The sequence below is a fragment of the Sebastes fasciatus genome, chromosome 3, assembly GCF_043250625.1.
Source record: "Sebastes fasciatus isolate fSebFas1 chromosome 3, fSebFas1.pri, whole genome shotgun sequence".
NCBI classification, from domain to species: Eukaryota; Metazoa; Chordata; class Actinopteri; order Perciformes; family Sebastidae; genus Sebastes; species Sebastes fasciatus.
In genome coordinates this window covers 16,412,499-16,425,123 of record NC_133797.1, presented here as the reverse complement: position 1 = coordinate 16,425,123, position 12,625 = coordinate 16,412,499, and the positions used below count along the sequence as shown (strand labels likewise).

General features: G+C 41.2%; 1 long non-coding RNA gene across 1 annotated transcript in view; it reads right to left on the bottom strand.

Annotated features, from left to right (window-relative positions):
• Positions 1-1,546: 1,546 nt before the first annotated feature.
• LOC141764243 (uncharacterized) overlaps positions 1,547-12,625 on the bottom strand; it is a 46,188-nt gene continuing 35,109 nt past the window's right edge. The window contains exons 2-3 of the long non-coding RNA XR_012593234.1: positions 5,045-5,129; positions 1,547-2,025 (exon numbers count right to left, since the gene is read on the bottom strand). This is a non-coding gene — a long non-coding RNA (uncharacterized LOC141764243). The remainder of the gene's footprint in view (positions 2,026-5,044; positions 5,130-12,625) is intronic.

Sequence of the window (12,625 nt, the reverse complement as noted above, 5' to 3'; positions counted from 1 at the left end):
CTGAGCAAATAAAGTGCCGAAATGTAGCCTCCAAACATGACAAGAGTAAAAACGCACGTTAATGTTCACTACGAAAATAAAAGCTTACGTCAAGTTTTGATGGACACGTTCGCCCCAAACTCGTCCGATCTGCACGATTCACATAAATGACCTGGTTGACACTAAAAACAGCAAGTTCGCAGGTGTGTATTTGATATAAAGTTGGATGCAGCAGTGCTTAAGTTAGTAGAAGCTCCATTCTATGATAAATAAATGAAGTGATTGTATTGTTTCCACCAACATGAAAACAGCCAGGTTTATTGATTAGTAAAAAATCCAATGTTCCATGATAAAAGTGCAATTTGTGGTGGTAGTATATCCCAGGATGCATTCACAGTCTGGCAAAAGTAGTCTCTTTTTCTTATTTACTTATTTCAAGTTTCTTATTTTGACATAGAGCACTGTGCTTTGTCGCTGCCGTGTGTGTCTGCTCCCTTTTACATGGTTTGTTTGTGGATTCAGTGAACAGCTGCACAGGTGCAGATCAGTACAGTAGGAGCAGACCTAGAAACTCACTTGGCTTGTTGCCAGGTTGGTAAACTTCACCCCATCCCAGCTGTGACAGAACATCAGAGGGGACAAAGCTCCACAGACCTCATCCAGTCAACTACAGGCCAGGCACACGGGGACCATATGCAGACAGACATGGCACGGACACTGACCTCAGTACCAGACAAGCGTGCAGTGTCTGAACCAGGGGCTTGCTTCTGATAGTAATGATACATTTAGTAGTAATGGTGCAAACTGCTATACAAATGACTTGTCACATTACCCTCACAAAGTCAGGAATTATTATCTGCCTATTTTTCTTCTTATACAAATGCAATTGCATTACTCTCACAGCCACAATATCACAGTCTAAGGATTGAAATACAATATATAAAACATATTATTACCTGATTATAAATAATTGGCAAAGCTGGATGTCATCAGACTCTATCTGCTTTCTATGTTGGATCTTTGCCAGTGACTGTAAATATGTGTTTAAGCATGTTGAGCAAGAATGTAATTTAATGTGTTGGTTTACCAACCAGATTTGCATTAGGGATGGTCATGTCTGTATTTCATGATATATTGCACACAGAATATACACCTCTGTTTCCATGCGGGGAACTGAACGTTAAGGAATTTGATAATGGTGACCAATATATATTTTTATTTTATTTGACTGCTATTTCGTCAAGTTTTTAGGGCCGCAACTAACGATCATTTTCATTGTCGATTAATCTGTCGATTATTTTCTCGATTACTCGATTAGTTGTGTGGTGAAAAATGTTGATCAGTGTTTCCCAAAGCCCAAGATGACGTCCTCAAATGTCTTGTTTTGTCCACAACTCAAATAGATCAGTTTACTGTCATAGAGGAGTAAAGAAACCAGAAAATATTCACATTTAAGAAGCTGGAAAGAATGACTCAAACCGATTAATCGATTATCAAAATAGTTGGCGATTAATTTCAATAGTTGACAACTAATTGATTCATTGTTGCAGCTCTAGTCAAGTTCAAGTTTAACTTTATTATCAAATAAGGAAATCTACTTGATTGGGTTTGCAAAAATACACAAAGACAACACAACGTACCAAAAAAAAGAAGAAAGAAAATGAAACCAAGCTTTCACAGGATTAGACATGATTCTCTTTTGGTGATAATGAAAAAATAATCTTCAAGCACAAACCTAGATGAACAAGATGAAAAAGGTATAAACCTCAAGTCACAAGCACGTCCTCACGGCTATATTAATGAAATGTTTAATATTCCATTATAACGTCAGTATCCAACATCTCTGCACATGGTGAATATGTTTATCAGCAGTGGTTCTCCTGCAGCTCAAAACACTGAATTAAACAAAAAAAAAGTCAGTTCAGGCCAAAGCCAAAGGCACATGCGAAGGCTTCAACACACACACACACACAGTGTCTGTGGCGGATTGCGGTGGACTCCTGTTCTCCAGCGGCTGGTTGCGTCCCCTCATGTTACTGACAGCTCCTAATGGCGGTAGGAGACCTTGCGTAATTAGGAGACCGTACGCCTGCCACGACGCCTGTCTTTCAGAAGCCAATTCCCCCTGATGTTTTCCTACACCACCACATGCCCCCCCTCCCATCGCACACACACATCATCATCACTCCTACACCCCCTTTTCCTCCTCACTGCCCCCTGAATGGCTGCCGTCTGCTCTCCCTGGCGCAGTGCCCCCGGTGGCAGCACGTGTGTGGTGTATCCCTGTGTACCGGTACCTGGGGGAGGTAATTATTGAGATGAGCAGCATGAGAGAGGAGGGCCTGGTGTGGGTTTTAGTGTGGGTTTTAGTGTGTGCGTGTGTGTGTGTGTGTGTGTGTGTGTGTTTATGTGAAAGGGAGGTATCATGGCCATGTAGTGTACCTGGATGCCCAAACTTAGACACAGCCCATCAGGGGCTCCCCACACTAAACAGGAGGAGATTTATGTTTATATTTCCTTCATTTCTTTCTCTTTGCAGCCTCTTTCCGACAGCCTTCACAGTATTGTTTCTTTTCTTTTGTCCCTCTTTCCCTGAATTTCTGTTTCCTGCTCTGCACCCCTCACTCCATCTGTTCTCTCATTCCTGATGTCCCTCACTCCTTTATTTGGAATTTTCTCCTTATTTGAGCCGTTAACTGAGCTGTTTCACGCCTCCGTCCACAGGGCAATGACGTTTTAACACCAACCTTAATGAATCCCAAACCTCCACAACGCTCCAAATGACACAGGCAACTAGGGATGCACCGATGCAACTTTTTCAGTCCCGATACCGATAGCGATACTTGGGCCGATACCGAGTACCGATCCGATACCAGTGTTTAATTAATAAGCTCTATGCGTCACTGTGTGGAAGTGATTGGGATCATTCTTTTATGTGTAAGGCGACATCAGACTTGACTTAAACATTGCTTTCCTAACTTTGTAAAACAAAATGGAATAAATAAATACAAATTTAGTGAATTGTTATTTATCATTTAATTAATAAATCACACATCAACAACTTGGTGTAAAATTCAGGTGTAAACCTTTTTAATGCAGCAAGAAATTGGTCAAAACTTCAACAAGAATTATAATTCCAATATATAATATTTGTAGTATATAAACATAGAATTTAATTTAATAGATCGGCCCCATTGTCATTGATATCTAATCCAGCTATTTGAGTCATTATCGGCCCAATATCTGATCCGGTATCGGTGCATCCCTACAGGCGACAAAGTTGCATTACATCTAAACATCTCTTGATAATTCCACGCTTACGATTGGTATCAAGTGGCTGCACCGAGATTAGGTAATGCCTGAGCCAAGGAGAGACTGTAATGGCAGAGAGAGAATAAGAGCCTAGTAATTATTCTCATCTTATGGGTGCTCACAGTCAGGGCCGTGGCTTTATGATGCTTCACGAGCGAGGAGGGAAAGAGATGAGAAGCGTTTGCGAATGAGTGGAATTACGTGCATTTCCAGGCCGACGTGTCAACAAAGAAACACTGAGCTACCCGAGGAACACGGCAAAGCACCAATAACGTTAATGAGCACATCAAGACACTCCAGGTAGGCTCGTCTTAATACGACCTATCGCTATGTTATCATTTTGTCTCCAGATTGGATAAATATACATGATAAATCTTTGAAAAATTAAGGTCATTGGTGTGATTAATTTTCCTCCACAGGGGCTGATGATGTGGTGATAATAGAGCAGGTTTGTGGTCTCCGGTCAGCGGCCAGTGGTCCTGAAGGAGAGAGATATAACCTTTGTCTCAGGGACGGCAGATATACGAGCCAGGCGAGCGCCAAGGATTATACACCGAGGTCCTCGCCGGGAGATGGAGAGGGGGGAAAAAAAGCCTGTGACCGTAGAATAATTTCAGCCTCTCTCCCTCCCTCGAGACCACACGCTGTCTGAGCCAACCACCACCACCCCTCCACCCCCACCTCGCCTCCTCTTCCTGCCCCCCCCCCCCCCCCCTAAACCCCACGCCTTCTCCCTCCCTCCACCTCTCCCGCCATTCCCCTAACTGCCTGCTGATGCCGGATGTCTCTTCTTCTCCTCCTCAACGTAGTGGGGAGGGAGGCGGGGAGGTGGTGGTGGCGGCGGCGGTGGGGGGGGTTGTAGGTGGTGGAGGGGAGAGAGACAGAAACTAGAGTCAGGTTCCTGTGCTGCTGCAGCTAAGTGCTGCAGCAAATCATCCCCGCATTAGGAATATGGGCAATTAGCACTGTGGCACATCCCTCCAGACACACTTGCACCTACACGCCCCCACACACACATGCACGAATGTACCAACAAAAATATGGCTCTCACATAAGCATTTAGACGTAAAGAAAACATCTATATGTATCTATATTTATATGAGAAGGATGTGTGGCCACTTGTGAAGAATCATTATGTGGTTTTGAGATGATCTTTTTAGTTTCTACATAATTAAATGGCAAAAATTGGCACTGGATTTTCAGTTTTTAGTGATATTTTTTACTAAAGAACTGACATCAAACACAACTGCACCTGTAAAAACCCTTTAAAAAAAGGCAGTTCAAATCACAGAGACCACTTTGGATAAACATCCCTAAATGATAAATCCATCTGCAGCAGTCAGGTGAAGGGAGGAGGAAATGCAGAGCGGGAGTTACCGTTCCACCTTAAGAAAGGTACCTTAAAAGATTATCTCGGTTATTTCACCGCCACTGAGCCGGCACTAATAGTCCAAGGCAGATATTGAAGAGCAGCGCGGGGCCGCAGAGATCTATTAGAAATTCCCATCTACGCGCCTCATACATATTGATTTCTGACACCAAGCAGCAATGAAAGGCCCAGGGGAATAATATATTTAGCAGGGTTTGCAGTGAGGAGGTCACAGAGTGCATAAAGATTAGCTGCACAGACCCCTGACAGGACGATGTGTGAGCCCAAATTGTAGACAGGCACGCACTTATGCACGCAGCCAGACACACAAACAGGCGCGCACACACACGCACGCATATATATATTCATACTGTATATACTCACACATTCCAAGTGGAAAGCTTTTGTGCATCTTCATGATGTTGGAACGGAGCAAACTGCTCTGCTTCTCTTAAGTTGTTACCCCTCACTGGATGAAAAAATAACAACAAGAAAAACACATGCTTAGAGTCAAACCTCCACAGCTGGAAATATTCTGCTTTATTCTTATAATGCAACCTTTTGTCTGTTTGTGAGAAAGAATCCACAGTTAATTGATTCAGCCAATATTCAGCACTGTGTGTGGAATGATCTTATGCTTCTTATCAACAACATGGTGCTTGTTTACCACCGTGTCTGCTGAAATGCATGCAGTGGGGTTAGTCGAGGGCAGAGCATACATATACAGGGGTGTGGACACAAAAACAGAAACACCTGTACAGTCTAAAGCCATGTAATACAACGGACCTGCAATGGAAAGCTTTTAAAGGCAAACTATGGTTTATTACAAGTTTGGTTATACTTAAACGACATCAGATCTATCGGTTATGATAACACAGGGTCATTGCTGAAAATAGATCCAACAGGGCAACATGTCAGACAAGCATTCAGGTCAAAATGAGCCCACAGTTTTGCCATATTGACTACAACTTGATTTAGAGGTTATTAATATGTGTATTCTTTGCAATTTTGAATTTCATATGTACACTAGGGCTACACAATTAATCGAATATTAATGTGATCCCGATTTTGGTTTGATCGACTGCGATGTTGGTGTATAAAATGTACGCTCCGCTCGTAGAAAACTCCGCTGCATATCAAATCAAGCGCTTCCTAAACTAACAGCCAGCCACCAGGGGGCGATCGAGATGTTCTGGATTCACTCTAGGGGAGATGTCACACCGCTGTGCGCGCACCATAGGGCGACAGCCTGTGGAAACCTTTCCTGAATTTTGCGGCTGTAGTCCAGATTAGAAGAGTATTACTTGTTTTAACAGAGAGCAGATGGGCAAAACGAAAATGGACTGAATTCAGGTGAATAAGAACTTTATTTTAAATCTTATTTTGATGCGAATGTTCGTTAATTAGCAGGAATGTAGCACAACGTGAAAGTGGAAGCAGTGCTCTGTTTATTTAAATGTGAAAGTGTAATAAAAATATTTTGTCCTTAAAATCAATGAACAATTGTGATTTCTGTCATTTTAACGGCAATTGCGGTATTACACCGATGTGGTGGCGCTGTATTGTAATCAGTACAGTGAACCGGGAAAAGCGCTGCCAAAACTGCCAGAGTGGAAGAAAAGGACCACAGCAAAGCGGTAGCCAGCCCTATAAATGCAAAAGTCTGTCACTGACTGACTGACTGACTGACTGACTGATGAAATTACACCATCGGCCATTGTGCTTTCTAAATGAAAATGCGGCCCAGAGTTTCCGCTGGTAACGTCTTTGCCACCACAGCAAAAAAAAATTCACTAAAGAAAACCAAACATTCCGCGATCAATCATTGAACATGGAAAGCTGATGAGGTCATTATTAGTCTCCTATTCCCCTGCCATTTGATATTTTAATATAGTTCTATATCGCCAGCTGACAATGATGAACATGTGCATCTGAATGCCGTCTTGTACTGCGACTACAAAGCCAGTGTGTATCTGTTAACAATGGTGAAATGTATGGAAATAAAGTTGTTTTTTAAATTATTTTTTTTATATTTAATCAACTATTTTCCCACTATAGCAATTACAAATGTTCAAAAAGACATCTGAGAACATGACAAATAGGCCTACAGATAAAAGAATATAATCTTAAATTAGTAAGTAAAATAATCAAAATAAATGATATAAAAAAAAGATAGGCTGTCTTATAAAAGTGTCTTGTTAAAGTGTGTGAGGGGGGGTACTTAAAATACAATCATTTTTAAATTCTTTGTTAAATGCTTCAAAAACAGGAGATCTACCTTTATGTTTGGGCTGCACAATTAATCGAATATTAATCGCAATCTTGATTTTGGCTTCCCACAATTAAATGAACATGATCGACTGCGATATTAACGTTTAAAATACGCTCTACGCTTATAGAAAACTCTGCTGCATTAATCAAGTGATTTTACGTCACACACACACATGCCGTCGGTGTGGACGACGATTTGTCACAAATAAAATAAAGTCCAAAATAAGCCATGGAGGAACAACCTTAAAACATTTGGAACAATTAACCTAAACAGACACTTGCGTTCAAATTTAATCTTGAAAAACTTTGTTTTTAGATATTAGAGAGAGAATTATGACCTGTTTAACTTCCTAACACTAGCTCGAAGCAGCTTATAATATATAATTAGAACTACTAATACCAAGATATTTTTATCAATAAAAATGCAATCATTTATTTCCTAATCATTTGAATTGTGTGTTTTTATATATATATATATATATATATATATATATATATATATATATATATATATATATATATATATATATATATATATATATATATATATATAACCACTATAGATGACATTAACAAAGTAAAATAATAACATTTCGAGTTTTTGACAGTTGGAGTTTAGCACAACGTGGAAGTGAAAGCAGCTCTCTGTTAATTTAAAGGTAAATTTGCAATAAATATATTTTGCCCCTAAAATCAATGAATAAATAATAAATAATCGTGATCTCAATATTGATCAAAATAATCATGATTAGCATTTAGGCCATGATCGTGCAGCCCTACTTTGTGTAAATAATATTATATAATAATAATATAAAAATAAACAGTAGAATTGTCTTCCTAGATATTTAGTATATCAGTATTTGTGTTCATATTCTCAGTCTCCAACATAGCTTAACCATGTCATGTGATATGCTACTTCAGTACACTTTAGGAACAAATATTACTGGGACAACTACAGAAAATTGCCGATGAACATTCAATATCCAGGGATTAACATAATAGACACTACCGACTACCGCATTTTAGCACAAAGGTGCCAAATGTGGTCCAGGACGGTAAAAGGGCACGTGTGTGCACATGATCAGGATGGTACCATCTCCGTCTCATTTTGAGCCAGGAAAAACCCTGAAAATAACCATGTTGTTGTTTGGGTAAATAACCCAACAGCCACAACAACCCAAGTATTGCGTCAGTGCTATATTGAGCCATGAGTTATTTTTACTATGTGTAGTAATCCCTCTTTGCAAAGCAAAAGCATGAGTGTGCACAACTATGCCAAGTATGTTTGGTCAAAGTTTAAGTAGGAAGCCAGTCTGTCAGCTGTGGTGGATATTTAAGACAGTTTGGGTTGTAATTTTACTGATTGCCTAAACAAATCTGACTAACCTGTGGGTTTATTTTCAACCTCTCTGATTGTGTGTGGCTGCTTGTGCTCGTTGTCACCTATAGGTGCTGCGTTACATGATCTTAGCAATTGCTGTGATGAGAAAAATGTCATCATAACTGATAAAAACTGGCCAAAGCAACAAAAATATAATCAAAGTTGTAATAAAATGATGGTTTGATGGTTCAACTCCATGGTAATTTTCGAGGCTCTAGTTTAAGGGGGTATTGCACTTAGTTTGATTTTTGTGTGCACCCCCTGTTTGTGCCCAACTTTGTCTACTATCTCCACTTCCCTCTGGCATTTTGAAGACTTGGTTGGAGTCCAGCGTTGTTGGAGTGGTGGTGATGGTGGTGGTGATGTGCTGGGGGTGACCGGAGTGATTCTGTGATGAGCTTGTCCAGGTAAAAGGGTAATTGCTTCAAAGGGGATCAGACCGCCGAGAGCGAGGCTGCGACCAGCGAGAAGGAGGGCTCGACTCCTCCACGAGAGCACTTAACACCGCCTCCCCATCCATCCATCCTCCATACCTCTCCCTGCTCTCACCTACCTTCTAGCTCCTGCATGCCCAATGCCATTGCCATCACTGCCTCTTCTTTTTTTTTCCCAGTCTTGCTCTGCCCTCCTCCTTCCTCCCCTCCTTCAAAGCACCACTCGGCAGGCTCTTCAGAAATTACAATCGCTCAGGGTTTAGGCAATTTGACCAAATGCAGGGCCTGCATGTAAGGATTGGGAAAGGGAGGAGGGGGCGGTTAGGACTGCAGGGTGAGCCTTGGGGGGGATTGGAATGAAATTACCAATTCAATGGCTGAAGCACCGCACGACAGTGGCAAACCGTGGACATAAAATGAGGATTATCCGATTTTAGGAGGGGGCGAAAAGTGCCACAAAGAGTCTCAAGTCCACGAGGGCTAACGCCCCCAAGTTTGCTTTGACAATTGTCTAAACCAAAATATATTTTTTTTGCCAAAACCACTCATTGTTTTGTTGAAAAAAATAGAGATTTGTGAGAATAATGTTCTTTTTAGCATCTTATTCATCTTCGAATCACAGAGTTTTCATTGTTGTTATGGAGAAGCGAGTAGGCAGAGTAAAAACGTGTCTTTCTGGCTGATGACATTTGCTCATTTCAGGAAGAAATACAAAACAAAGATAGAGCTGATTTCATACACTGCCTCCCTACGTCACCAAAGACTTTGCCACAATTCAAAAACGATGGAAATAACAGGCGAGGAGGGTAAGACGACTTTGAATTCTAAGATAAATGCCGATTTTACTGTGTTAAAAAACACTGGATCCAATTCCACGCAAAGAGACGTAATATACAGAACCATGGGTCATAAATGCCGGGAGGAAAACTCCTCCCCTGTGCCATTTGAAACACTGGAGAAGGTATTCAGTGAGCACTGCCTGCTCTAAGGAAAATACCTGATTTCCCACTCCATCATGGGCTGAATGGTAGGCTTTGGGCTGACAGTCCATTTCAGAGTTTTCTATCTCACTTTGGTAAAGTATGAGACCAGAAAGGAAAAATGCTTGAATCACATATGATATGTGCAACACCATCTCAGTATGCTCTTTTCTGCTGATTATTGGAGGAAGAAGATCACACATATTCTTGCAACTTTTGCCTCAGATTTAATGTCTTTACATCCCCTCTATATTGTCCGTGGCTTAAAGTCGGCCAAGCAAACCCAAATACATCTTTTTCACTTGTCAAGGTAAAGTACGACAGTCTGATGAGGCTGGCTGTCACACCTTGATGACAAGCCTCGCCGTTCGGATGACGTGAAAAACAAGCATAAGCTAATCCTAATGCAAACCAGCGGATTTGATGAATCACAATCATTCTCCGGGCGGTGATGAATGGCGATGATGCTAACTACAACCATTCATCAACCCACCATCAGTTATCCTAAGGTGGCTTAATGTTTCATCCACTCAGACCTCAGAGGGAGCGGACAGCCATCCCTCATCACAGCCGACTGGGAGAGCTGCACACACATTTCAATCTTGTCTTGTCATCTCCCCCTCAGGCGCAGACACTCTCCCTCAAAATCATCATTTTTATCAGCCCCAGTAAACCTTGGACCCTGGACAGCATTGAAGATGCAGATTTTTATGGACTAGAGAAAAATAAAAATAAAAGTCAGCCCAGCTGAGCGAGCCTGGACTGTTTGTTTATGTGTGCGTGTTTTGTGTGTATTTTTTGGTGCGAGCAGTAATGGGGACAGCCAAGACGGGGCTGAAGGGGTAGCTGCAATGACAGGAGGTCTTTCAGCGTGTTGGTTACAGTAAATTAGCATTCGAGCTGCGCTGCACGTTTAGCACTTTGCGATTGGGTTCAGCAGAGGCCTCGCCCAGACTGTCCCTGGGGGAAACGTCGGCAGCAGTACAGCGGCACGATGGGCGGGACCGGGCTGTCAAAATTAGATAATAAAGCACCGCGGTGCTGGCGGATAAATGCGTGTGAGAGGGCATCCATCTTGCAAGCGTGTTGCTGAAGAGGATGCTGCTAAATGACAGTGAGATGTGGTGTGTGTGTGTGTGTGTGTGTGTGTGTGTGTGTGTGTGTGTATGTGTGTGTGCATGAAATGACTGTCGGGAACCAATGGGAAACCAACTTTTCTTTGCAGCTCAGCTTCGCTTTCTATAAAATCTCATATAAGGAATTATGATTCAAGTGTTTATGTTGAAAGGAAGGAGGACAAGAAAGAGAAAGAGGGAGGGGAAATGTAGATTGAGAGAATCAAAGAGGTGGAAGAAGAAGAAGAAGAAGAAGACAGAAGTGGGAAGAGTGACACAGGGAGAGGGAGATGGAGGAAGGAAATTAAATGTCGGCCGGGCACTTAACCTTTCCCTAATAATGTGTGGCCTGCTGAACCAGCAGAGTCCCTGATGTTTTATCAATACTCCTAATTAATGTGCAGCTGCCATATTTTTGACAGTATTTATACAATATGGCTGAGTAATGTAATCGATAATGTCCGTATTCATATTCTATATCCCTCTCCCTTTAAAATGTGCATGCACTTTACCATTCCAGTAGTTGTGGTAAGTATGGTGATATTCTAGATTTTTGTTGTCAACAAATCCTATGAAAATATATTGATCCTACCAACAAGTATTGTCTGTGTAGTTCAAGTCTTAGCTTGTTCAACTTATTCCTCTGTGCTATAGACCTCCATTGTTGTCCGAAAATGAAAGAAAACATATCAATAAGCTACACTGCTGCACTGGGTGCAGGGTCCAAAATGTACTTTTTGGCTTACCGGGACAAGGTGGCTGGTAGATGAAAAAAATGACCAACCAGACGAGCCAAAAAGAATATATTGTTTTTTACCATTGCAGTTTGCTTTTATTACTATTTAGCATGTCATTTTGGTCTCATATGCGATTCTCAATCAATATTATAGTCGTTTGCAGTAATAGTAGTAACACTAATTATATACAGAAATATTAATTCCACAGTTTCAACACTAAAGTGTATGACATTTGAAGTGATTCAGTGGTATTCGCCTTTAAGTGCAAGAAGGATAGAAGGATTGTTTATTAAGGAGTTTGAGAATATAACAATTATGGAGTGATTACTGAATACTGTGTGAAGTTTAGAAAGGATGTCCTCTGTCCTCCTCCCTCTGCTGATGTGACTCACTGCCTGCAGGTTACCACTGGTAGAGGGAGGAGGGGCTGCTTTCTCTCAGCCAGCAGCTAAGTTTATAAGATTTTGCCAAATTTTAAGATACATGGCACACTAAGCTAATCAGTTCGACTACATACAGACAGCTTTTGTTTTAGCTTGTTTGTAACAATTTCGCTATTAGCCGAGCTAGCAGCTACTCGTTTTATATTGATTATCTTGTTTTCGTATTTGTTGGATGAAATTGAAATTCGAATAATTGCACAGCCCTACTTTATCGCACTTACAGTAACGAGCATAGTTGGAGGAGCTCAGCCCCAAAAGCAGAGGAGATGCTGTAGTGTGATAATAAATTACACTAAAACATTAAAAAAGTACCGATAAAAGAACAAGTAATGTCGGAGCATGGCTGATCAAGCAGACTGATGAGACAGCAATCAAGCAGCATTCTCCAGCATGTGTAGAAAATGCATTTTTTTCCTACCGGCCAGAGTGGCGGGTGGGCTCCATAATTTACTCGACAAAGACTAAATGTACTCGCATTTGCCAACTGTTAATTTTTTACTCTGACTGAGTGACCGGTTTCTTAGTTACAATGAACATGGGCACTGTAGTTTATTTTGAGTCATTCCCACATACATAAATATAAAAAATTTACTTAAATTGACAT